The sequence below is a fragment of the Lontra canadensis genome, unplaced genomic scaffold, assembly GCF_010015895.1.
Source record: "Lontra canadensis isolate GAN:19392208 unplaced genomic scaffold, GSC_riverotter_1.0 scaffold3, whole genome shotgun sequence".
NCBI lineage: Eukaryota > Metazoa > Chordata > Mammalia > Carnivora > Mustelidae > Lontra > Lontra canadensis.
The window spans coordinates 55134524-55161764 of record NW_022630997.1 but is presented as its reverse complement, the minus strand read 5'-3'; positions in this window follow the sequence as shown (position 1 = coordinate 55161764).

Below are 27241 nucleotides of genomic sequence, written 5' to 3'. Positions count from 1 at the left end.
CTGCAATAATATTTTATAATATTTTCCATAATGGTCTTGCACATCTTGTTAGATTTAATCCTAGGTATATCAAGCTTTTGTTGTGGTTTCAGTTATAACTCTTTTTAATATTATTACATTTTAAAAATTGTCTTAGTGATATATAGGAATTAAACTAATTCTTCCATCCTGATCTCATGTATAACAACTTTGATGAACTCTTATTATTTGTCTTTGTAAATTCACTTGGAATTTTTATGTCATTTCTTTTCTCTTAGCTATGACAGTAAAGTACAATGTTGAAAATATGCAGTAATCATTGGGTATTATATGTAAGTGATATATCACTAAATTCTACTCCTGAAGCCAAAAAGAAGAAGAAGAAGAAGAAGAAGAAGAAGAAGAAGAAGAAGAAGAAGAAGAAGGAGAAGAAGAAGAAGAAAGAAAGATAGAAAGAATGAAGATATGCAGTAATAATTGGCATTCTTTTAAAAAACGTTTTAAGTTTTCTTTTAAATTTATTTTGAAGTTTTTACTTAAATTCAAGTTAGTTAATGTAAGTGTAATATTAGTTTCAGGTGTACAATTTAGTGATTCAGTATTTACATACAATACCCAATGCTCATCACAAATCTCCTTAATCCCCATCACCTGTTTCATCCATCCTCCCACCCACTTTCCCTCCAGTAACCGTTAGTTGCTTCTTTGTATTTAAGAGTCTGTTTCTTGGTTTGCTTCTCTCTTTTTCACCTGTGAACATTTGTTTTGTTTCTTAGATTCCATTTATGAGTGAAATCATATGGTATTCGTCTTTCTCTGAGTTATTTTGCTTCGCATAATACTCTCTAACTCTATCTATGTCATTGCAAATGGCAAGATTTCATTCATTTTTATGGCTGAGTAGTATTCCACATCACATCTTCTTTATGTTTTCATCAGTTGATAGATATTTGGGTTCTTTCCATAACTTGGCTATTTCCATAACTTCACAATGTTGCTATAAACATTGGGATTCATGTATCCCTTTGAATTAGAATTTTTGTATTCTCTGGGTAAATACCCACTAGGGCAATTAATTGTTGGATCATAAGGTAGTTCTATTTGTAAATTTTTAAAAAGACTTTATTTATTTATTTGACAGAGAACTAGAGAGAGAGCATAGGTAGGCAGAGCAGTGGGCACAGGGAGAGGGGAAAGCAGGTTCTCTGCTGAGCAGGGAGCCCAACTAGGGGCTTAATCCCCAGACACTGGGATCATGACTTGAGCCAAAGGCAGCTGCTTAACTGACCAAGCCACCCAGGCCCCCCAATTTGTAACTTTGCAAGGAACCTGCATACTGTACTGCTTTCCAGAGTGATTGAACCAATTTATTCCCACCAACAGTGTAAGAGGGTTCCCCTTTCTCCACATCTTTGCCAACACTTATTGTTTATTATGTTGCTGATTTTAGCCATTCTGACAGGTGTGAGGTGATATTGTAGTTTTGATTTGCATTTCACTGATGATGAGTGATGTTGAGCATCTTTTTATGAATGTTGGCCATTTGTATGTCTTCTTTGGAAAAATGTCTATATATGACTTCTGCCCATTTTTAAATTAGATTATTTGTTTTTGGGGTATGGAGTTGTATAAATTCTTTATAGATTTTTGGATACTAACCCTTTATCAGATATGTCATTTGCAAATATCTTCTCCTATTCCATAGGTTGCCTTTTAGTTTTGTTAATTGTTTCCTTGGCTATGAAGAAGCTTTTTATTTTATTGAAGTCCCAATAGTTTATTTTTGCTTTTGTTTCCCTTGACTTTGGCAACATATCTAGTAAGAGGCTGCTACTGCCAATGTCAAAGGAGTTACTGCCAGTGTTCTCCTCTAAAATTTTAATGGTTTCTTGTTTCACATATAGGTCTTTAATCCATTTTGAATTTCTTTTTGTCTATAGTGCAAGAAAGTGGTCTAGTTTCATTCTTTTGCCTGTTGCTGTTCAGTTTTTCCAAGGCCATTTGTTGAAAAGACTTTTTCCCATTGGATATTCTTTCCTGCTTTGTTAAAGATTAATTGACCATATAGTTGTGAATTTGGCATTTTTATTCTGTTCTTGACTTTAAAGAGAATGCTAAGCAACCTTAATCAGATTAACAAAATTCCCTTCAAATCCCAATTTTTTTCCATAAGGGTTTTTTTAATCAGTATACTGAACATTTTAGAGGTAAGATATTAATAAGTTAATATTGATGAAGTAGGCACTATTTTTATCTACATGTTACAGATGAGAAAATTGAGAGAAGTAACTTGACCAAGATCACATTGTTAATAAATGGTAGAGCTGGGATTTGGACACAGGAAGTCTATCTTCACAGCACATGTTCTTAACTCTGACAATTGCTATCTCTCAAGCAGTCTAGAAAGGTCTCCCAACCTCTTTGACATGATTACCTAATATTTCATTTCTACTTTATTTTAATTTTGTTCTCCAATTTTCATCTTTACCTGAAGTTCCAGACTAATGAAAAGATTCTTGCCATTTTCAGACTCAATTTTACAGAGGGTTCAACCTTTTAGACATACTAACTTTGAGACTTGTGCAAGAATCAGTTCTACAGCTACACTTCTGGTCCTAGCCTGGGCACTCAAATCCATTTTCCTGACCATTAGGATTACATTTGGGAATAATACCCTATTGGTCAGTTGTCACGATATTAGTTCATGTGCTTACTGTCCTGTTTTCTTGTTTCCTTTTATTTTTAACATCTAATATTTTTCTTTTTTATTGCATTTCATTATAATTTTTTGTTATATTTTTATCCAGCATTTCTGTGTTTGGAAGCATGGAAGTGGAGAGGAAAGGAGGATCCCTCAGTGTCAACTCAATTCCAATGTTGGTGGAATTTCCACCTCTTGTTAGGTTCCTTTCTAAGTTCTTTTTAGTATTTTCTTGTCTCTGTCACCAGTCACTTTGTTAATCTGGCTCAGTCAATTGTCAGAAATTTCTTAATGATGCAAAGTTTTGCAGTTTGCAAACCTAGAGGGGCAAGACTCCTCTCTGTGACATTTATGTGGTGATAGAGGAACAAAAACAGTTACTTGGGTCTAAAGATAGCTCCTTCTGTATCCTCCCCATTGAGGTAGGCATTACTTTGTACTCTGACCCACTGCTGCTCTCCTACCTCAGGTCCTGTTGCTGAATCTCCTGGAACCAGATTTTTCTAATCTGATAATGAATTTGATTTCAGTGGCTCTGTCATCTCTTCCAGCTCCACTTGTGCTGGTACCCATCCTCTCCTCCAGTCAGCAACCCTTCCAACCCTCAGGAGATTCAGTAGACACAAGTAGGTACTTGAACAGGGAGAAGAATGGAGTAAAGGGGTACCACATCACTTTGCATTGTGGACCTACCTAGTCAGCTCTTACCCACTAAGCTCCACTGTTGGTATGAAAAAGAAAACAAATCAAACAAGTGATATTAATTTTGTTTAAAAGAATAAATTAAAACTTTTGTTTCAAATGGAGATTTTCTTCAGCATTAATGAGATTTCCAACCAGTTCTCCATTCATGAAAGAGAAGTAGGATGACTACAGAAGACCTGACTTTGGATCCCACCTTTTCAAGGCATTAAATCAACATTTCAAGATAGAATGTTAAGTCTAGATAAGGTGTGGATATCTGTAATTAAGGAGCTAACTGATGGGGACCACTTCTACCTGCTAAAGACTAACTTTTTCAACATTTGTCTATAATTTGCATACCTTAAAATTAATCTATTTTTGAGGAATATACAGTATTATGAGTTTTAACATATGCCTAGGTTCATGCAACCATGACCACAATCAGAACAGACAATTCCATCACTCCCAAAATTCTCTTCTGCTGTCTCTCATATCTAACCCCCAGAAATCACTGATTTGCTTTCCATCATATTGCCTTTTCCAGAAAAACAATTATATTGCATGTCATTTTTTGAGACAGCTTGTTTCACTGAGCAGAATGCATCTAAAATTCATGCATGTTGTTAGTATCAATAGTTTGTTCCTGTTTAATGCTGAGTAATATTCCATCGTATGAATTTACTATAGTTTATTTAGCCATTTACCTATTAAAGGAAGTTTGGGTTGCTTCCAGTTTGGGGCAATTATAAACAATTCTGTTTAAATATTTTTGTACATGTTTTCGTGTAAATAGGTGTTCATTTCTCTAGGGTAAATACCTAGGAGCATATGTTTAACTTCATAAGAAATTGCCAAGCCATTTTCTGGAATGGCTCTTCCTTAAACAATGTATCAAATTCCCTGTGACTCTATATCTTTAGTAGAACTTGATGGGCCAATTCTGGGTAGGGGGTTGTTATTATTTTTTAATTTAGACATCCTGTAATTGATATTTAGCAGTATGGATATCAAATTAGCAGACAAAAAGATGCCGAACATTATTATTCATAAATAAATTTAAAGTCAAGTCTTTCAAAACTCTTATGAAACAGGTATTATGCTTCACACTAAAGAGACAAATATATCTTTCTGGGAGGTAAATAGTACAGCAATGTTGGAAGTATGAATCTCAATTAAATGTGGTCTGTGGATGGAGGAAGAACAAAAGGAGAAATAGTAAAGATTCTGGAAGAATGCCTGGTCCAAAAATAAGAAAATACACTCCATAGTGTCCTGAAAGTCACTTGCTGAGTATCTCTAATCTGTTGTTGGAATTCAATGTAGAATTGATTTTCTAATAATGGATTTTTGACAGTTGTTGGGAAAAAAAAAGGAAAGGTATTACATTTACAGTTGAAAAGTGTAATTTTTCTGTGCTGTCTGAAAACTCAATGGTCCCCTCACTGCAGGATATAATGTGTTACATGCAGATAAATAGAGGGAAACTGAATTGCTGAGCATCAGTCCCTCCAAAGGGTTCCATAAAGTTGAGAGAGCCCTTCAGTGGTTTGTATAAGTTCCAGAAACTTGAGGTGAAATTATAGTCCCAGACTTAAAATCCTGCCAGAAGATCTTGCCCCCTGCAAGTTATCCTCCCCAACAAGTTCCAAGAGCCTCTGTTCCCTTGGCCTTCTCATTTTCCTTCAATGCTTTGGAGTTATAAACCTTTCCTCCTACTTTCTTCTTCCCGAGACTTGAAGGACTCCCAAGTACAGGAAACATCTGGTTTCCTTTTGTGTTTCGTCCTGCCTCCAAATCTCTCTAGACCTCAGGCCCAAGTGTCTAGCCAGGGACACTTCCCACTCTTTCAGCCAGGCAGGCTTCCTATGGTTGCAGGGGATATTTTTCTCTGTGTCCCCCTGAAGCCTCCTGTAGAGTTCCTCCAATTTTGCCTTCCTACTCCAGTTACTTCTTCTTCACTTCTTATCAGCCCTAAGGACATATTTTTCTACTTGGAGCAATGGCAGTATTATTAGCTAAATTCTAGAACTCATAGTCAAGTCTTGCTTGAGTTTTCTTTTCCTCTGGATTGCAATAAGTTTCAATTAGTTTTTTCCTGACTTATTTCACACCTTTTCTACTTTCTTTGACCAGTTCTATGCCAAGAAACACTACAGATTGTTTATTTAAAGTCATATAAATCCAGGGGTGCCTGCATAGCTCAGTGGGTAAAAGCCTTTGCCTTCAGCTCAGGTCATGATCCCAAGGTCCTGGGATCAAGCCCCACATCGGGCTCTCTGCTCAGCAGGGAACCTGCTTCCCTCTCTCTCTCTGCCTGCTTCTGTCTACTTGTGATCTCTGTCAAACACATAAGTAAAATTTTTTAAAAAAATAAATAAAGTCATATAAATCCAATCCTAAATTGAGGTCCTTACTGTTCCATGATTGATTAACACAATAAGAATGCTTATGTTTTCCGTTTGCTTCATTATAGGGCCATTTCTATGGTACATTGCATCAGGAGGGTACTTTGGAGTCAATTCTTTTGATCTGTTCATTCTGGAAATAAGAGATAATACTCTTTGAGAGAAAGGATGGCCTGAGAGAATTTATGACAAAAGCTTGGTACTTCGGACATAGAGTGATTTGAGTCCTTATTATGTTGTTGACTCATGATAAGACCTCAAAAAAGCCATTTAGACATTCGCTTGTCTGTTAAGTGAGTAGAAACAGCCTCTCAGGTTTCAGATGAGAAATAAATTGCTATATCTCTTTCCTAACATGTTGTATTCTGCTGCTCATCCATTGTCAGGGACCTGAGCCAAGAAGTGGGGAAATGGCTCTCTGGAAATCATCACATATCCCTCAAAGGTGAATCACTTACTTTAGGCAATAGAACTGATACATGGAACCTAGAAAAAATTTTTTTACCTAAGTTACAAGTGAGTCAGTTCTTTCAGGCAATGGAACTTACACATAGAAACTTAAAAACAATTATATAAAACTTCAGTTTAGCATAATTTATGATTTGTGAAGTTCAGTTAATCAGCCTGGAGCCCAAAAGCTAAAAAAACTCAAGGGTAATTCTCCTTATACCACTGTAATTAATGAACCCACTAATTAATACCTATCACACTAATAGATTATAAACTCTATCAGAGCAGAGTTGGTGTCCTGTTGTATGCTATATATATATATATATATATATATATATATATATATATATGATAGATTTAAAGGTGCATAAATGACTTTTTAATTAAGCAGTCAAAATATAGTTTAAAAGTGAAACTGATATCAGGATTTTGAAGTATTGGGATTCCAAGACACTCAGAAGTTGAACATACAATTCCACTTGTCATGTGTTAATGGCATAGCTGACAACTACCATCTGGTGTATGTGGGTAGGCATGGATTTTTAGAGGAAGTTGGTCTAATTTTTGATGATGAGATTCCTTTTTGTTTTTTTTTCTTTCTTTTTTTATTATTATTGTTATTATTATTATTGGCAAAAGGGGGGAAGTTTAAGTCTTCTAAGTGAAACTTGTTTACTGACCTACTGAACCTGAGGTGTGAAAACATAAAACTATTTATGTAGGCAAACTAGATTGGAGATCTAATTTGGTTAGGTCCATAATTTAATCATCAATAAAATATACCTACTGTCATCAATTTGGCCTCTGATCAGTCCTAAATATGGGAACACCTAATTTTTCCAGTGTGTACTTGAGTGTATATAATAAAAATTATCTCTGCCTTCCTCCAGACTTTTGTTGCTTTTTGCCACCAAAACACTGGCTTCCAACTGCAGCTGTTGAACTCCTTCTAGACATTATGGAAGGCCTGTTGGAGGTGGATTATTAAGCCCAAGGATAGAGCTAGACTTGTTTTAATCTCACTGCTATAGTAGTCACTAACTTGGCTGCTCAGGAAATAACATCTTTTGTGGTAATTTGCAATGGCAATCCCAAAACAGAATCCTCACCTTATACTCTGATCTCCAGGGCACTCTTTCACCTTCCTCAAATGCCTTCAACAGGTGGTTCAGCTTTTCCCTCTGTTAACCATCATCCTTTTCATCTTCATAATCAGTTTTGGTAAATTCCAACTCTCTGGTTTGAAACATCTAAACTAATCCTCAATTTAAAGGTCAAAACTACTAAAAAATTCTTGTTTGAACCTCAAACTCTAGTTAGTTGAGGAAAGGTCATTTATGTTGAGATGGAAGTAATGAATAAAATGAGGGAAGCATAAGGAAGAATGATGGAGAGGAGTCCAGGTGTCAAAGGACGCACAATGAGTGAATGAGAGTCTAGCTATTTTAAGGAGCTAAAAGACATTCAACATGGCAGGGTAAGGATGAGGGAATAGAATGTTTATTGAGGTGGGTGATACAGGCCATTTGGGAGTCTTGGAAGCCACACTAAAAAGTTTGGACTTTGTTATCAAAGCTATTGAAGGTTTTCCAGGAGGAAAATTTATAACAAGTTGCAACAAGATAAATTTTGTGATTTTGGGAAGATCAAACTGGCTCATGTATAGAGTAGGGATTTGAGGGAGTTAAGACATGTGACATACAGATCTATAGGAAGATGTTGTAGAAATCTGGGAAAGACATGATGTTGGGCTGAACTTCAGTATGGCAGTAGGAGTGGAGAGAAATTAATGAATTGGAGAGGATTTCAGGAGGGACAATGAGCAAGCTTTGTTCATAAATAGAATCAAACAGTGAAAGAAAGAGAATTGCTAAGATTAACTCTCAGTTATGTAGAAAGGTGGTTGACTTGATTTTAGAGAGATTTGGGAAACCTGTCAGAAATCCAAGTAGAAATATAGCATAAAATATTTTAATAGCTGTGTATGGTTATTATAGAAGAAAGCTTTGAGTTAGAGATGTAGATTGAGAATTTGTCTGTACACAGATGGTAACTGAAAACCAGGGGATTGGATGAGATTGCTAATAGAATTAAAGACTAGAGAGAGAGAAGAGAAGAATGTTTATCTCTTGGCCTTACTTCTCAGAAAGTAAAGCCTTGGGCAGAAGCTTCTGTACTGACTTGTTAGAGTGTGCAATCAAATGGAAGTAGGAGATTAAAAAGGGAAATGAGTCAAAGAAGAAAAAAGAACTAATAGGCATTTGTTTTACCCAGCTGGTTGTTGCTTAATATCATATGGGATTATTTTTTAAGAGGCCTGAACTCAGCATTGTATGAGGGAGAAGTCAAAACAGAAGAAAGATATATCAACCCCAAAACATGGCTTCTTCCCATTGACTATTGGTCAAAGGTTTGCCCCAGTTAAATTAATTTTCCACTTTCTCCACCATCTGATATAGACATCTCTACTTCTGGATTGCTCCTTGCATAGGTGACAAGGTGATATCTTATGAGTCATTGGTCACAGGGAAGGCCCAGAATGGGGGACAAGAGGCACACATGGACAGGAGGCAAAACACTGCAGGTTGGACTCACGTGAAGTCAGTATGGCAACAGCTGGCAAAGACCACCCCACATTGGTCACTATAACAGTGGCAGGGCTGAAAAAACTGGGCAAGGACTTCAGAGACAGGTGATGCTAATAAGGCGTAAACCCATCCATTAAAAACTATTTATACACTAGGATAGAATGTGGCAAACTTTAATACTTAGGGGATGGGCAGAGAAATAGTAGTAAGGGGAAGTAAAAAGGCTAAAATGAACCATAGAAAGATAGGGATAAGGGGGGAGTTGAGAGGAGGGAGTGGCAAGCAAATACATAGGTGTGCTACATTCCAGAAAAATGAATGATTCCACAAGTTTTTGCACTGACATGTTATTGCTAATGATGTTTCATCTTCTTAAAGTATCTTCCCCCGAATCCCACTGTTGCCAAATCTAATCCTGTAATTTTACCCATTTAGCAAGAATGAATTACTTTTGCACTCAAAAAGTCTTTTATTATCCTTTTATATCCAAACTCAGAAGTTCTTTCTCCTCATCAGTCCACTCATGGCATTTATAACACCTTTCCTTTTGGGCTATTCTTCCTATGTACACATTGTAAACTCTGGGTTCTCTCCTCAAATGCTGTGCTAGTTATAGAGGCCCCAGGGATACTTGTTGATTGTAAATCATCTGAAGAATGAAATAATCATTGAAAAACCTGTGTGGAGGTTAATTATCTAGTTAATATTTCAAAGGACTGAGTTCCAAGATGACAATTCCCTGAAGCTGAGACTCTATGTAAGTAGTAAGTTGTCCAGGCCAAGAAATAAGAATGAACTAGGCTTCTCTCCCTTCATCTTCCTCTGTCTCACTTTTTGTCTATCTCCCTTTGCCACCTGTCTACTCATTCCCACATATATAAACATTACCCATCCTTTTCTTTCATTCTTCGTGACTCTCTCTCATGAAATGAAAACTTCATTTTCAACCCACCTGTCCTTTCTCTTTCCCCTTTTCCCTTCCCACTTTTAAACTGTTTATAAAGCACTTATGATGTATCAGAGCTCAAAGAGAATCAGATTACTGACATCAAGGAAAAGAAAATCTGATAAGGTAAATAGAACACATACATCTTAATACAATCTTTCAGTGTCTGGAACCCCACTCTCTATTCCTACTATTTCTATTTTCTCTTCTCCCTCACCTTGCTATCCTTATTCTTGCCTCAAATTTTCACAACAGTAGCTCACTTTCCACTGGTTATCAAAGTGCACTATAGCTTTGGGTGGGCAACTTTGGGTTTCAACCACAAGCAGGCTTTAGTATAAGGTCAGCTCTACCACCAGCCAGCAAGGTGATCTTGGAAAAATGAGAATAATGGTAGTATTTATTTCTCAAGATTATTGTTAGAATTAGAGATAATGTATGTAAAGTATGTACCTGGTCCAGAGTCACTTCTTAATAAACAGAACTTTGGTAACATAATCAGCATAATATATCTAGTATTACTGAGTCATAGTCCTCCTTTTATGTTTAAAAAGCAAGATTTGAGATAAACCTTTATAGTTGTTAAAAGTAATTCACAATTAAATGAAGTTGCTTATGTATCACATGTCTTCTGATAGGGCAGAGGTGGGGAGAGGAGTTATCTTACTCTGTGGGAACCAACAAAGGGGCATTTCACCTAAAAATGGATGGGTGAGAAGCAATATCCCGCCCTTTATCCACCTAAGCTCCTGATGTTCCCCTTCCAAAGACTAGGTAAAGTATGCTTTCTTAAAAAAAAAAAAGGGGGGGGGGGAGAGTCAGTTTTCTTTATGTTTAAATTTAGTTCCATGCTATAAATTTCTAACTGTACCCAAGATGTGGGCTGCTTTCTATTAAGAAGATCCCATGAAAGGGTCAAGCTAATTTCCCCCCCCTAGAATTGTGTTTTTAGTAATCTCTTGGCATTGACAGTCCCTACGGTTACACACTCTGTTAGCCAGAGCACTTCCCACAAGCAAGCAGAGGAGTAGAGACCAGAATGGAGAAGGTGGCTGGCAGTGCCCAGCAAGCAGTCTGGTTGGGGGAAAGAAATGGGGTAGGAATGATAGATGAAAGAATAACTTGTGAAAGAGAGACAAGCAAAGGTAGAGGACTAATAACTCAGCTGAAAAGGACTCTGGAACTAAAGGGAAAAAGGAGCAAATTTACCACCAAAGAACATAGGGATAAAAATATAATACTTATTAATACAAAGCTAGATCACAATGAAATTGTTTTAAGTTCCTAAATTACTATGGAGAAGAAAGCATATTTATTTTGTGAAATTAAGGTATTTGGGGTTATTTTATACCGCCAAATATTCCTTGCATTAAAATGTAGAAATCAAACCTATTTATTGGTACAAAATCTCTCACACTCCCAGCTTGGGAGAAGTTTCTACAGCTTTTTGGAGCCATGAGATACTTTTAAGAATCTGGTAAGAGTTGTAGACCTTCCATCCTAGAAAAAAAATACACTTATTTTTTTAAATATACATAAAATATCATGTACATAATTTGATTCATTTATGGGCATGGACATGTTAATAGCTCTTCATGGATTCCAAAATTCTCTGATAAAGAGGCTGGAATAAAATATTTCAATTTCAGTTGACTGATGCTTAGCTAAAAGAAATCATTATTTCAGAAAAGAATCATGATATTCTTAAATGGTAAACATTGGGAGGGATATAGAGTTATTATTTTGTCCCAAGCTCTAAGAAAAGATTAAAATCTTCACCCTGTTTATGTTATAATACACATTAAATATAACATTAACAAGATGGTCAGACTGACTTGATAACTTCTGCTTATGTGTTTTCTCTAAGGGCCTGAATTATGTAAAGGAAAGAGAAAATTGTACATTTCAGCTGATCCACTTTAGGTTGATTGCTTGTCTGATCAAAGGAAAAGGGTCTTCAATAAGAGGCAGGGCAGAGAGAAAAGGGGCCAGAGAGGAACTATGAATTGAAGAGAGATTTACAACTGTACTTTAGTGTGGTGAATAAATAATGAACACAAGAAGTTTAGAGAATTAACATCAGGAAATGCCCAAAACACACAATTGACTTGATATAAGGATACTATAAAGCATAAGTCTTGATTCAAAAGTGAAATTTAAAGAACTATGAATTGCGAAATGCATGTGGGAACCTGGATTGAATCCTAGAACAGAAATAGTCCATCAGCAGAAAAGTAGACTTTCCCAGTGTTAATTTCTTAATTTTCATAAATATCATACTTACGTAAGATGGTGACATGGGGGAAGTCAAGTACTATCTTTGCAATTCTTCTGTAAATCTAAAAGTGTTTCAAAATAAAAGTCTAAAACTTTTTAAAAGAATCTTGAATAGAGGAACTAAAATGGATCTTGAAAAAAAAAAACTCACATCATCTAATATGATTTCAGAAAACCAAGTATGAATATATCCCACCTTGAAACAAAGATTCCACCTGGTTCTTCAATAAATCTACTCTCATGTTTCGTCTCCCTTACTAACAGAGTCCTACTTTATAATTAACACGGTCCTTCTGACCAGGGTTCTTTTCATTCAGGAGGAAAGGAAAATGCCTGGTTGACCATGATTTAGCCTTTCATATTCTTGAATTAACGTCTCTATTTCCTGGAGCAAAAAGACTGCTCTTTAACCTTTCTCATAGATTAAATTAATCCTGCAATTAATCATTTCCATTCTGTTCAAACTTGCTTCAAATTTCAGTTCCTCCTAAGATCCTATCTATGCATACTCAGTTTAATTGGGTGGAAAAATATCTAGTGTGTATTACTAAATGGATAATGTTAGTGTGTGAGCAATAGGGGAAGAAAATTCTGCTCTTTCAGTGGTTAAGAAATTATATTCGCTGGCTTACTAAAAACAGATCTACTCAACATTTTTATGTAATCCAGTAAAACAAATGTTTACTAAAAGCCTTTTATGAGCCATGTGCTGTGCTAAATCATGGGAAAATAAGACTGAGTAAAATGAAATCCTTGACTTCAAGGAGACTCCATTTTAGGGAAGACACAGACAAGGAAAGTGGTCATTTCAGTATATTAAATTCTGTCAGAGAATATGTATAGGGTCTCATGGGATTTTACAAGAAAGGCACTGGGACTCTGGCCAAATGCCTGTTTAATCATTACTTTGCCCAGTGTTAAGCACTTACAAAACAGACTAAAATGGTGCCTTTCCCATGTTTTTTGTTTTTTGGGTTTTTTTTGTTTTGTTTTTTGTTTTTGTTTTTTGTTTTTTAAAGACAGATGCTTTCTCCCTACATACAAAGGATCTCTTTAAATTGTTTTACTCTAGATACAATGCATCTATGACATGCCATTTTCTGTGAAACACACTGTTGCATTTTGGTCTAACACATTATTTTCCCAATGACTATTTATCATCTGCTCTATGTCTGTCTAATGAACAAAAAGTGCAAGGCAACAAAATAAATAAACCTCAGCAAAACGATGAAAAGGCAACCATGCATCATTGATTTAGCAGGGAACAAATAAAAAGTGGAACAAATAAAAAGGGTATAGTGACTTAGTTGCTTCTGAATACCCAGGAAGAGGCATCTGTGTTTCTCAACAAGTTAAAGCATCAACTGTGCCAACTACTTGGAACTACTGAGTGGGAAAGAAGTAGCCAGCCAGATTTTAATACAAAAAAATTATTAAGCTGTATTCAGGTATTCCAACAGTGAATCAATCAAGAAACCAATGAAGGAGCTGTAATAAGATTTCAAAGGTGTCCACTCACAATATTTCTCCTATCACTACCATTAACTCAAGCAAGGGAAGTATTTTAATAATTAGAAATTACACTACATATGGCAGCCTGAGTTAGCGTAACAGAATACCATAGACTGTTCGGCTTAAACAAATTTCTTTCTCATAGTTCTGGAGGCTGAGAAGGTACTGTCAAGGGAAGCTTCATTCTGAGGGTTCTTCCCTTGGCTTGTAGGTAGCTGCCTTCTATTATGTGCTCACATGGTCTCTTCTTTGTGAAGTGAGAGTAGGGGGAAAACACAAAAATGTCTCTTTTTACAGGAAGACTTATCCTATTAAATCAGAGCCCTACTCTTATAACCTCATTTAACCTTAATTTCTTCCATAGAGGCTCATCTCCAAATACAGTCACACTGGAGTCTAAAACCTCAACATCTGAATATGGAGGGACTCAGATATTCAATTTATAACAGCTCACAAGAGAAAGGAGGGTTGTGGGTTGGAGGGAGAAGAATGCAAACCAGTAGTTGAAAAATACATAATCTCCTACTTTTAGGAGATGTGAATACACATTTTCTAAAAGTGGTGTCAACTATAGAAGCATTTCTAGAAATGTCAGTGCCTTAGGCATACCTTCCTGATTGTCAGAATGAGTAGAGAGTCCCAGGAAACCAGCATATCATACATGATAAGAAGTGATGTAGTGGTTGGATTAGGTCTAGAAAAAATGTAGTGGATGTAAAGAAGATGCTAGTAGGTCAATGATATTTTCAGGAAAGAGTATTTAAAAATTCCAGAAATAGTAATTTCCTAACCTTTGTTTGAATTAAAATTTTTGATGACTTTCTGAAAGTAGCTTTGGAAGCACATTTAAAAGCATTTTAAGAGGAACTATAGGATTGTGGGATGTGTGTGTGTGTGTGTTTTCTCTAGTTTTATCCCAAATATATAGAGCACCCTAAGGTAAAACATTTTAAACTCTCTGTGCTTAGACCTCTACAATCATTATATAAAATGATAGTGACAAATGTTTTTCCATAACTTATCACATTGTGACAAAGGAACATGTAACATATTAATAAAAATGATTATTTAAAATTTGGGGTTCCAAATTTAAAAAATAGAGAAGGGTCTTTAACACAAACACAAATGCAGCTCATATGTTTAGACTAAGCACCAAGCATTACTAGTCTATCAGATTCCTCAACTGTAAAAGAAGGATGTTAAACTAAAATCTGATCTCTGAAGTTCCTTTGAACTAGACTCTATGTTTTTAGGTGATCAAACTAATAAACATAAAAAGGATCCAGGAAATCTTTATTTTTAGATAAAACTGTACATATTTTCTTATTATTCTAACTAAAATGCCTTCTTTCTTTTTGTACATTTTAGACTGTGTAAAGCAATTCCTCTCATTTTATATTTTTTCTCATTACACCCTGTGAGGATTACAGGCTTTGCTTTCCAAACAAAGTAACTTGTTCAAGTCCAGAGGTGAAATGACTTGCTGGAGGTTTTCTCACTAGTAAATTTTTGACTATAAATCCAGTATCCTATCTACTCTACCTGTCCAAGGGTAAATTCTATTCTTCAATCCACATAGGTACCATTTTCAAGTGGAAAATAAAAAGTTATTCTCCAGTCAATCATATTATTCCATAAATTCTTTTTTTTAAAGATTTTATTTATTTATTTGACAGACAGAGATCACAAGAAGGCAGAGAGACAGGCAGAGAGAGAGAGGAAGGGAAGCAGGCTCCCTGCCAAGCAGAGAGCCTGATGCAGGACTCGATCCCAAGTCCCTGAGATCATGACCTAAGCCGAAGGCAGAGGCTTAACCCACTGAGCCACCCAGGTGCCCTCCATAAACTCTTTTATTGAAGTTTAATTGACATATAACATTATATTAGTTTCAGGTGCACAATATAGTGGTTTGGTGTTTGTATACCTCAAAAAATGATCACGAGAATAAGTCCAGTTAACACCTGTTACCATGCATATTTACCAAAAAAAAATTGTTCAGGAAGCATTTATTGAGTATTTATTATACATTTGTGTTGGATTTTGAAGTTATAGTAATTAAATCAGAATTCCTATAGGATCCCTCTCCACAAAGCAAATACGAATCTATAGACATATTTGTAAAACTGAAGTTTCCACCAGTTTATAATATTTTCAACTCACTTACCCTTAATTTCTACCCTTTCCATGTTATGAGATAAAAGATTCCTTCTTTGACATTACTTACAGTTTACCTACAAGGACACATTGACTTAAAGCTGTGGCAAGAAATGAATATAAAAGGGGAAGGTGTAGCATTACATATTTATTTTCTGTCTATGGCCTCTTAGCTCTGATACATGGGAACTGACTACTTTGTGCTATTAGGCTAATGTAAAATGTTAGGAGGTAAAGTTTTCATTGGAAGCTATCCAAATAAGAGTTCCAAATAATGATAGTGGATATAATAGAAGTTCTGGTGAAATTCAGCAGTTTCACAAATAAGAATAATTCACTAAGGAGATTCAGTAACATTGTATTGTCCTTTTTAAAATTTTTATTTATTTTTTAATTTATTTTCAGTGTTCCAGAATTCATTATTTATGCACCACACCCAGTGTTCCATGCAATACATGCCCTCCATAATACCCACCACTAGGCTCACCCAATTTCCCACCCCCCTCCCCTCCAAATCCCTCAGTTTGTTTCTCAGTCTATGGTCTCTCATGGTTCATCTCCCTCTCCAATTTCCCCCAACTCACCTCCCCTCTCCATCTCCCCATGTCTTCCGTGTTATTCCTTATGCTCCACAAATAAGTAAAAACATAAGATAATTGAGTCTCTCTGCCTTGACTTATTTCACTCAGCATAATCTCTTCCAGTCCCATCCATGTTGATACAAAAGTTGGGTATTCATCTTTCTAATGGAGGCGTAGTACTCCATAGTATATATGGACCACATCTTCTTTATCCATTCGTCTGTTGAAGGGCATCTTGGCTCTTTCCACAGTTTGGCGACTGTGGCCATTGCTGCTATGAACATTGGGATCCAGATGGCTCTTCTTTCCACTACATCAGAATCTTTGGGGTAAATGCCCAGTAGTGCAATTACGGGGTCATAGGGAAGCTCTATTTTTAGTTTCTTAAGGAATATCCACACTGTTTTCAAAAGTGGCTGCACCAGCTTCCATTCCCACCAACAGTGTAAGAGGATTGCCCTTTCTCCACATCCTCTCCAACACATTTTGTTTACTGTCTGTTAATTTTGGCCATTCTAAATGTTGTAAGGTGGTATTTCAATGTGGTTTTGATTTGAATCTCCCTGATGGCTAGTGATGAACATTTTTTCATGTGTCTGTTAGCCATTTGTATGTCTTCTTTGGAGAAGTGCCTGTTTATGTCTTCTGCCCATTATTTGACATGATTATCTGTTTTGTGTGTGTTCAGTTTGAGGAGTTCTTTATAGATCTTGGATACCAGCCTGTTGTCTGTACTGTCATTTGCAAATATCTTCTCCCATTCCGTGGGTTGCCTCTTTGTTTTGTTGACTGTTTCCCTTGCTGTGCAGAAGCTTTGGATCTTGATGAAGTCCCAAAAGTTCATTTTTGCTTTTGTTTCCTTTGCCTTTGGAGACGTATCTTGAAAGAAATTGCTATAGCCGATGTCGAAGAGGTTATTTCTTATGTTCTCCTCTAGGATTCTGATGGATTCCTGCCTCATGTTGAGGTCTTTTATCCATTTCAAGTTTATCTTTGTGTATGGTATAAGAGAATGGTCAAGTTTCATTCTTCTACACATAGCTGTCCAATTTTCCCAGCACCATTTATTGAAGGGACTTTTTTCCACTGTATATTTTTTTCCTGCCTTGTTGTGATTATTTGACCATGAAGTTGAGGGTCCATATCTGGGCTCTCTACTCTGTTCTACTAGTCTATGTGTCTGTTTTCTTGTCAGTACCATGCTGTCTTGGTGTTCACAGCTTTGTAGTAAAGCTTGAAATCAGGCAACATGATGTCCCCAGTTTTGTTTTTCTTTTTCAACATTTCCTTAGCAATTTGTGGTCTCTTCTGGTTCCATACAAATTTTAGGATTGTTTGCTCCAGCTCTTTGAAAAATGCCAGTGGAATTTTGATTGGAATGGCATTGAAAGTATAGATTGCTCTAGCCAGTAGAGACATTTTAACAATAGTAACATTGTACTGTCTTGATGCAATAGAGAGATAATCTAATCATTGCATGTTAGATCATTAGGTGTTGAACATGCAGTGTACCAGTATAATCACTGTATATATTTTTGTTTGAGCTACCACTAGCTGGAAAAATTTAGAAAGACAGATCCTAAATAATATTTCTCTTTATTATTAATAAAGAACTGAAAATATAGGAACTTGGAAAAAAGAGAATAGCTTGATGGTTAAAAGCTCTCCCTAGGGAGACACAGTGATATTCAAAACTGTGGGCTCAGAATTGAGTTGGATTTGGAAATGGAGGGCTGAATTCTAGACTTAAAGTTCATACAGTGAGGAGAACAAAAGCTCTATAGAGCCTGTGCTATAGGGTTGAAAGGAAAGGATGGCCTAACCTTGAGAAAGGGGTCACCTATAAAGCTATATAGTTGGGAATTCTCATACCTCCTCAATTAATCACTTATTAAAATCCGTTGAGGAGGACCACATTCAGTTCATTCAGGTCTAAAGCAAGCTTTCTATCTGGTTTTATTTCCAAACCCTTTAGGCAAAAAAATTACATTCTTAATTTTGTTAATTTGGCAACTGAAGTCAGAGGAGTGGCTCCTTGGTGTCAGGGAATGTTGTTAACAATATATTCCATTTCTGGACCAGGAAACCCTTAGCATTAAAATGAATTACTTGGTTTCATTTATAGGAAAAAAGTTCATTTTGCTGAAACAGAGCTGAGAAGCATTTGTGTTGAATAATTCTTAGCCATGAAAGAAAATGTATGAAACTGATTTCATTAAGAGTTAAGAGTTATTTTATTAGTATTCCCTTTTTATAATCATTGGTTCATGGCAAAACTGGGGGAAAATGAGAAAAGGAAAAAGAAACTCCTAATGGCTATTTTGTTTATTTTGTGTTTTTACAGCACTGCCCATGTGCTACACATCACTAACTATGCTTACATAATAACAGATTTTATAAGAAAGATCTTACATAATTAGTAGCCATATTATAATCATATATTTGTCATAAAAAGCTCTATATTCTGCTTCTAAGACTATAAAATACTATTTTATGCCTTGAAAAAAAGCAAGGAATTAACAGACTAGAAATAAACTTTAATTTCTTTAGAATTCATAATCAATATTGATTATTTGTCCTGAAACTTCTTTGATAACAGAAACAGTCTAACTACCGGAATTCTACCCATGCAAAGACATATATTCTCTCCCTAAAAAAATAACTCTTAAATTTTGTTCTGGTGTGTTTAGGTATAAATGATTTGGTGTTTAACTTTAGCATTTAATCAATATTTCAAGTTACTGCTTTATTAACAGATTCATCAGAACTTTAAGTTTTTTTTAATACTGTTTGGGCTTGTATTTGAAAACATTACAGCAATATGTTACTTTGATTTTGCTTTTTACTATATGTACTTTGTTTTATTATATACATATTAAACTATTACTTTAAAAGCTTGATAAAATAGCCAAAAGTAATAACAACATTTAATTAAGCCATTCTTAGTGAAAGATCCTAAAAACTAAGTGATCTAGGTAAATTCTGGAATAGCATTCTCTGGAGTTAATCAACAAGACTATTAATGCCACGATCTAGGGAAACTAGCCATGTCTAAGAATAATCCACAATTGTAAATAGAGTTATGACCACATTTTGGTTGGATCTATCCCTTCAAAAGATGAATAGGCTCTGATTTTTATTTTATAATCTTATAAGATATTCTCTGGGACTAAAAAAACAAAAACCATGGGTAAATTTGATATGATTTTGTTTTTAGTTCAACTAATGGAATTTGGGACTTTTTGTGTTAAAAATGAGAAAGTCCCAGACAAACTGGTTTGAGTTGCTTATCTAACAATTGTCCTTACCTCCTCTGCCTACCTGGAAATAAATGAATCTTTCATCTTGAAACTATGAAGACAAATGTTTATACAGATAGAAGTGCAAATAGGGAAAAACTTGGGTCCCTAATGCCCTCTATGAGCAGCTATATTTGCTTTGAATTGCCTACCTCGAATTTCATGCCTCTGAGTAAGATGAGAAAAACCAGCCTGGTTTTGTTGTTTCTGTAGTATTACTTCCTGTCAAGTGCAGCCAAATGCATTCTCAACTCATGGATACATCCAGTTAAATCTGGAGATTCAGAGATGCTTTATGAAAAAGATGATGATTAATCTGAATCTTCATCAATAAGTAAAAAAATAACAAGGTTAAGAAAGGCTTTAGCCCATGGTCATCCACAGTAGGCACTGAATGGAGTGACTAAAACTCCAGTAGAAAACCCATAGTCTCTCTGGCATGAAGAAGCAGAAGGCAAAATGTAAGATAACCATAGCCATTGGGAAATAATGTATGCAAAGGAAGGTGTGGTGTGTAATTCCAAAAAAGAGAAAGCCTGAAAGTATTGGAGGCAGCCAGAGGAAAACGACCTATAAATACAGGTTATTTGCTTTCATGAAGCATGTCCCAGAAGGCAGCATTCATGAGGAGACCCCTCTTGAAAACAAAGGAACTGGCCAGTGCATTTCCCTCCCTCCCCACTCAGCCACCTCTGGGAACCAGCACAGTGCAGATACTCACTACCTAACTTGCTTACACCAAGCCCCATCCCCACGGACTCCTGTAGGACTCTCCTCCCAGTCACTCTTGCTTCAGTCCCTGTATGGTGGGCCCCTCCACCACAGAACACAAGCCCCAAACCCTGCCAACATGGAGACTCCCAATGCAGGAGCTCTTCTTCATAAGATATTACCCTCAAGAACAGGAGATATAGCTGACTTTCTTAACAACAGAAGCAGGCACAGAGACTTAACAAAATGAGAAGAAAGAGGAGTTTGCCCCAAATGAAAGAAGAAGACAAGGTCATGGCCAGGGATCTTAGTGGAACACATATAAGTAAAACGCACGATAAAGAATCGAAAGTATGATCATAAAGATACTCACTGGACTTGAGAAAAGAATAGAAGACATGCTTGAAACTGTTAAGACAGAAAAGGAATAACATAGCAGAGATCATGACCTCAAGAAACAAAATAAGGAGTAAGATGGCAGAGGAGAACGAGACCTAAATTTTATCTGGTCCCAGGAATTCAGCCAGATATTTATCAAACCATTCTGAACTCCTACAAACTCAATAGGAGATCAAATATAAGAATGCCAGTAATTCTATGAACAGAAAAGTGACTGCTTTATGGAAGGTAGGACATTTGGATAAGTGAATCTGAGACAATATACAGGAAAATTGACTGTGGGGGGAGGGGTCAAATCCTGGTAAGTGAGAGAGCAGCAAAGCACAAAATCAGAACTTTTAGATGTCTGGTCCATGGAGGACATTGCTCCAGTGGCTAAGCAGGAGATGGAATCCACACTGGGTCAGTGTGATCTCAGGACCCTTGAGGGTCACAGAAAGACCAGGGATGGTTGAGTGTGGCAGAGCACCCAGGTATCAGAGAGGAGAAGCTGACTGCAAAAATGGAGCCGGGGAGGGGGTTCTCAGCTTGGGGTTGCCATAAACCATGATGTGAAGCTAAGTTGAGCTACTACTCTTCGAGCAGGAACCCCACTTAGAGAGACCCCACCCTTCCTCCACTGAGAGGAGTGGCACAGGAGTGCACTACAGGAATCTGTTGGGTTTGAAGACTCCAAACTGGGCCACGTGCCAGAGACAGAAACACTAGATCATAGGCTGGGTGAGCTCAGAGTGTGGCCAGAGACCAGGGAGACAGGAGTGATTAACTGCTTTTCTCTGAGGGCTCACTGAAGAAGGGGGCCCTAAGCACTCCTCCAGGTCAGAGATTGGGAGGCTGCCATCTTCCTTCTCATCTCCAAAGCTGTACAGAAAGCTTTTAGGGAACAAAAGCTACCAGGAGCAAACCTGAGCAGATTGCTTAGCCTGGCCCCTGGCAAGGGTGGTGCAATTCTGCCTCAGGCAAAGACATTTGATAACCACTGCAAGAGGTGCCTCCCCCAGATCAGCAAGAACATCCATCCAAGACCAAGTTTACTGATCAATAATAATGGCAAAATACCACTGCTAAAGGAATACAGCACATAGAATTCATGGTTTTTTTCCATGATTCTTTAGTCATTCAAAGTTAAATATTTTAAATTTTCATTATTTTTTCTTTTCTAGTTTTAAAAAAATTTCCTCTTTCCTATTTTAACCTATTTTAGGTATTTTATCTTATCAATACCTTTTTAAAAATCTTTTTTAATTTTCATTTTTATAGTCACCTTCTATCCCTTCATTATATTTAACCTTATTTTTTTTATACATATGTGTCTTCTTTCTTTCTTTCTTTCTGTATACATATGTTTTTTGGGATACAGTTTCTTCTAACAAACCAAAATATACCCTGAATCTAGTGTATGTATAGTGCTGTTCTAGCCTCCAGCCGATTACATTCTCTCCATTTTTTTTCTTTTTTTCAACCAACTGCTTATCAACTCCTTTTTAAAAACCTTTTTTAATTTTTATCTTTAGAGTCATATTCCATCACTTCATCATGTTTACCTTTATATTTGTGTGTGTGTGTGTGTGTGTGTGTGTGTGTATATATATATATATATACACATATATATATATGTGTGTATATATATATATATATACACACATATATATATATGTGAAAAAAAAAAAAAAAAAAAAAATTGGGGAGGCAGTTTCTTTTAACAGACCAAAATACACCCAAAATCAAGTCTATGGCTCTGTTTTATTTACCAGCCTAATCTAATCATATATATATATATATATATATGTATATATATATATATATATATATCCTTTTTTCTCTGCCCAGTTTCTAATCTCTTCTGATTTGGTTAGTGTATATTTTTCTGAGGTCATTGTTACCTTTTAGCATTTTGTTCTCTCATTCATCTATTCTTCTCTAGACAACAGGAGAAGGTGGAAAAACTCAGCTCAAAAAAAGAATAAGAGCAGTAGTGACTGCTAGGGGTTAAATTAATATGGATGTTAGTAAGACATCAGAACTAGAGTTCAGAATAATGATAATAAAGATGCTAGCTGGGTTTGAAAAAAGCATGAAAGATACTAGAGAATCCCTTTATGAAGAAATAAAATCCTCTTCTGGAGAAATAAAAGAACTGAAATCTATCCAAGTTGAAATTTTAAAAAGCTATTAATGAGGTGCAATAAAATATGTGGGCTCTTATTGCAAAGATAAATGAGGCAGAAGAGATAATTAGTGATATACAAGACCAAATGATGGAGAATAAAGAAGCTGAGAAAAAGTGAGATAATGAGGGAAGAATTTGAGAGATAATTGATACCATAAAATAAAACAATATTAGAACAATTGGGATACCAGAAGAAGAAGAAAGAGAGAGAGGGGCAGAAGGTATATTGGACCAACTTAGAGAACTTCCCTAATTTGGGGAAGGAAACAAGCATCAAAATCCAGGAAGCACAGAGAACTCCCTTCAAAATCAATAAAAATAAGTCAACACCCTGTCATCTAATAGTAAGATGTACAAATCTCATAGACAAAGAGAAAATCCTGATAAGAGCTCAGGACAAGAGATCTGTAACCTACAATGGTAGAAATATCAGACTGGAAGCAGATCTTTCCACAGAGACCTGGCAGGCCATAAAGGACTCGTATGGTCTATTCAGAGTGCTAAATGAGAAAAATATGCAGCCAAGAATACTATATTCAGCAAGGCTGTCACTGAAAAAAGAAAGAGAGATAAAAAGCTTCCAGGAAAAATAAAAATTAAAAGAATTTGCAAACACCAAACCAGCCCTATAGGAAATATTGAATGGGGTCCTCTAAGCAAAGAGCGAGCCTAACAGTAACAGACAAGAAAGGAACAGAGACAATACACTGACACTAAAATATACCTTTTAATAGTACCCTGAATGTAAATGGGCTAAATGTTCCAATCAAAAGACACAGGGTATCAGAATGGGGGGGGGGAGCAAAACACACACACACAAAAAACAAAAAACAAGACCCATTGATATGATGTCCTCAAGAAACTCAATGTGGACCCAAAGCCACCTCCAGATTGAAAGGGAAGGGGTGAAAAACCATTTACCATGCTAATGGACATCAAAAGAAAGCTGGGGTGGCAATCCTTATATCAGATCAATTAGATTTTAAGCCAAAGACTATAAGAGATGAGGAAGGACACTATATCATACTAAAAGGGTTGTGCAACAAGAACATCTAACAATTTTAAATATCTATGCCCCTAACATGGGACCAGCCAATTATATAAACCAATTAGTAACAAAATCAAAGAAACACATCAACAATAATGCAGTAATAGTAGGGGATTTTAACACCCCCCTCACTGATATGGACACATCACCTAAGCAAAAGATCAACAAGAGAATTAAGGCTTTAAATGGCTCACTGGACCAGATGGACATCAGAGATATATTCAGAACATTCTATCCCAAAGCAACAGAATACAGATTCTCTAGTGCACATGGAAAATTCTCTTGAAGAGATCACATCCTGGATCACCAGTCAGGTTTCAACTGGTACCAAAGGATTGGGATCATTCCCTGCATATTTTCAGACCACAATGCTTTGAAACAACAAAAGGAAAGTTAGAAAGAACTCAAATACATGGAGGCTAAAGAGCATCCTACCAACGAATGAATGGGTCAACCAGGAAATTAAAGAAGAGTTGAAAAAATTAATGGAATAACACAACTGTTTGAAGTCTGTGGGACACAACAAAGGTGGTTCTCAGAGCAAAGTATATAGCAATACAAACCTTTCTCAGGAAACAATAGAGGTCTCAAGTAGACAATGTAACCCCACACCTAAAGGGGCTGGAGAAAGAACAGCAAAGAAAGCCTAACCCCAGCAGGAGAAGACAAATAATAAAGATCAGAAAAGAAATCGATGAAATAGAAACCAAAAGAACAGTAGAACAAATCAACAAAACTAGGAGCTGGTTCTTTGAAAGAATTAATAAGATTGATAAACTCCTGGCCAGACTTATCAAAAAGAAAAGAGAAAGGACCCAAACTAATAAAATCATGAACAAAAGAGGAGCGATCACAACCAACACCGAAGAAATACAAACAATTATAATAACTGTATTATGAGCAACTATACCCCAGCAATGTGACAATCTGGGAGAAATGGCTGCATTCCTAAAGATATGTAAACTACCAAAAGTGAACCAGGAAGAAATAAAAAACCTGAACAGACTCATAACCAGTAAGGAGATTGAAGCAGTCATCAGAAATCTCCCAAAAACAAGAGCCCAGGGCCAGATGGCTTCCCAGGGGAAATCTACCAAACACTTAAAGAAGAATTCATACTGATCCTCTTGAAACTGTTCCAAAAAATGAAATGGAAGGGAAACTTCCAAACTCATTTTATGAGGCCAGTATTACCTTGATCCCCAAAACAGACAAAGACCCCATCAGAAAGGAGGATTACAGACCAATATCCTTGATGAACATGGATGCAAAAATTCTAACCAAAATATTAGCCATTAGGATCCAGCAGTATATTAAAAGGATTATTCACCACAACCAAGTGGGATTTATTCCTGGGCTGCAAGGGTTAGTTCAGCATCCGCAAATCAATCATTGTGATACAACACATTAATAAAAGAAAGAACAAGAACCATATGATTCTCTCAATAGGTGCCAAAAAAGCACTTGACAAAATACAGTATTCTTTCATGATCAAAACTCTTCACAGTGTAGGCATAGACAGTACATATCTCATATCATCAAAACCAGCTATGAAAAACCCCACAGCAAATATCATTCTCAATGGGGAAAAACTGAGGGCTTTTCCCCTAAGCTCAGGGACAGGGCAGGGATGTCCACCATCACCACTGCTATTCAACACAGTACTAGAAATCCTAACCTCAGCAATCAGACAACAAAAAGAAATAAAAGCCATCTGACTGGCAAAGAAGTCAAACTATCACTCTTCGCAGATGATATGATTCTCCATGTGGAAAACCCAAAAGACTCCACTCCGAAAATGCTAGAACTCATACAGAAATTCAATAAAGTGTCAGGATATAAAATCAATGCACAGATATCAGTTGCATTTCTATATACCAACAACAAGGCAGAAGAAAGAGAAATTAAGGAGTTGATCGCATTTACAATTGCACCCCGAACCATAAGATACCTAGGAATAAACCTAACCAAAGAGGCAAAGAATCTGTACTCAAAAAACTATAAAGCACTCATGAAAGTAATTGAGGAAGACACAAAGAAATGGGAAAAAGTTCTATGCTCATGGATTAGAAGAACAAATATTGTGAAAATGTCTATGCTACCTAAAGCAATTTCCACATTTAATGCAATTCCTATCAAAATACCATCAACCTTTTTCAAAGAAATGGAACAAATAATCCTAAAATTTATATGGAACCAGAGAAGACCCCTGAATAGCCAGAGGAATGTTAAAAAAGTAGACCAAAGTTGGCAGCATCACAATTCCAGACTTCAAGCTCTATTACAAAGCTGCAATCATCAAGACAGTATGGTACTGGCACAAAAACAGACACATAGAACAATAGAACAGAAGAGAGAGCCCAGAAATGGACCCTCAACTCTGTGGTCAACTAATCTTCAACAAAGCAGGAAAGAATGTCCAGTGGAAAAAAGACTGTCTCTTCAATAAATGATGTTGGGAACATTGGACAGCCACATGCAGAAGAATGACACTGGACCATTTCCTTACACCACACACAAAAATGGACTCAAAATTGATGGAAGACCTCAATGTGAGACAGGAATATATCAAAATCCTTGAGGAGAACACAGGCCCCAACCTCTTTGACCTCAGCTGCAGCAACTTCTTCCTAGAAACATCATCAAAGGCAAAGGAAGCAAGGGCAAAATGAAGTATTGAGACTTCCTCAAGATCAAAAGCTTTTGCACAGCAAAGGAAACAGTCAACAAAACCAAAAGACAACCAACAGAACAGGAGAAGATATTTGGAAATGACATAAGATAAGGGGCTAGTATCCAAAATCTATAAAGAACTTATCAAATTCAACACACAAAGAACAAATAATCCAATCAAGAAATGGATAGAAGACATGAACAGATATTTCTGCAAAGAAGACATCCAAATGACCAACAAGCACATGAAAAGTGCTCAACATCACTTGGCATCAGGGAAATACAAATCAAAACCACAGTGAGATACCACGTCATAGAAGTCAGAATAGCTAAAACTAATCAGTCAGGAAATGACAAGTGTTGGTGAGGATGCAGAGAATGTGAAACCCTCCTACACTGTTGGGAATGCAAGCTGGTGCACACTCTGGAAAACAGTCTGAAGATTCCTCAAAAGGTTGAAAATAGAGCTATCCTAGGACCCAGCAATTGCACCACTGGGTATTTGCCCTAAAGATACAGATGTAGTGATCTGAAGGGGCACATGTACTGGAATGCTTATAGCAACAATTCCACAATAGCTAAACTATGAAGAGAACCTAGATGTCCACCAACAGATGAATAAATAAAGAAGATGCGATATATATTTATATAATGGAATACTTCA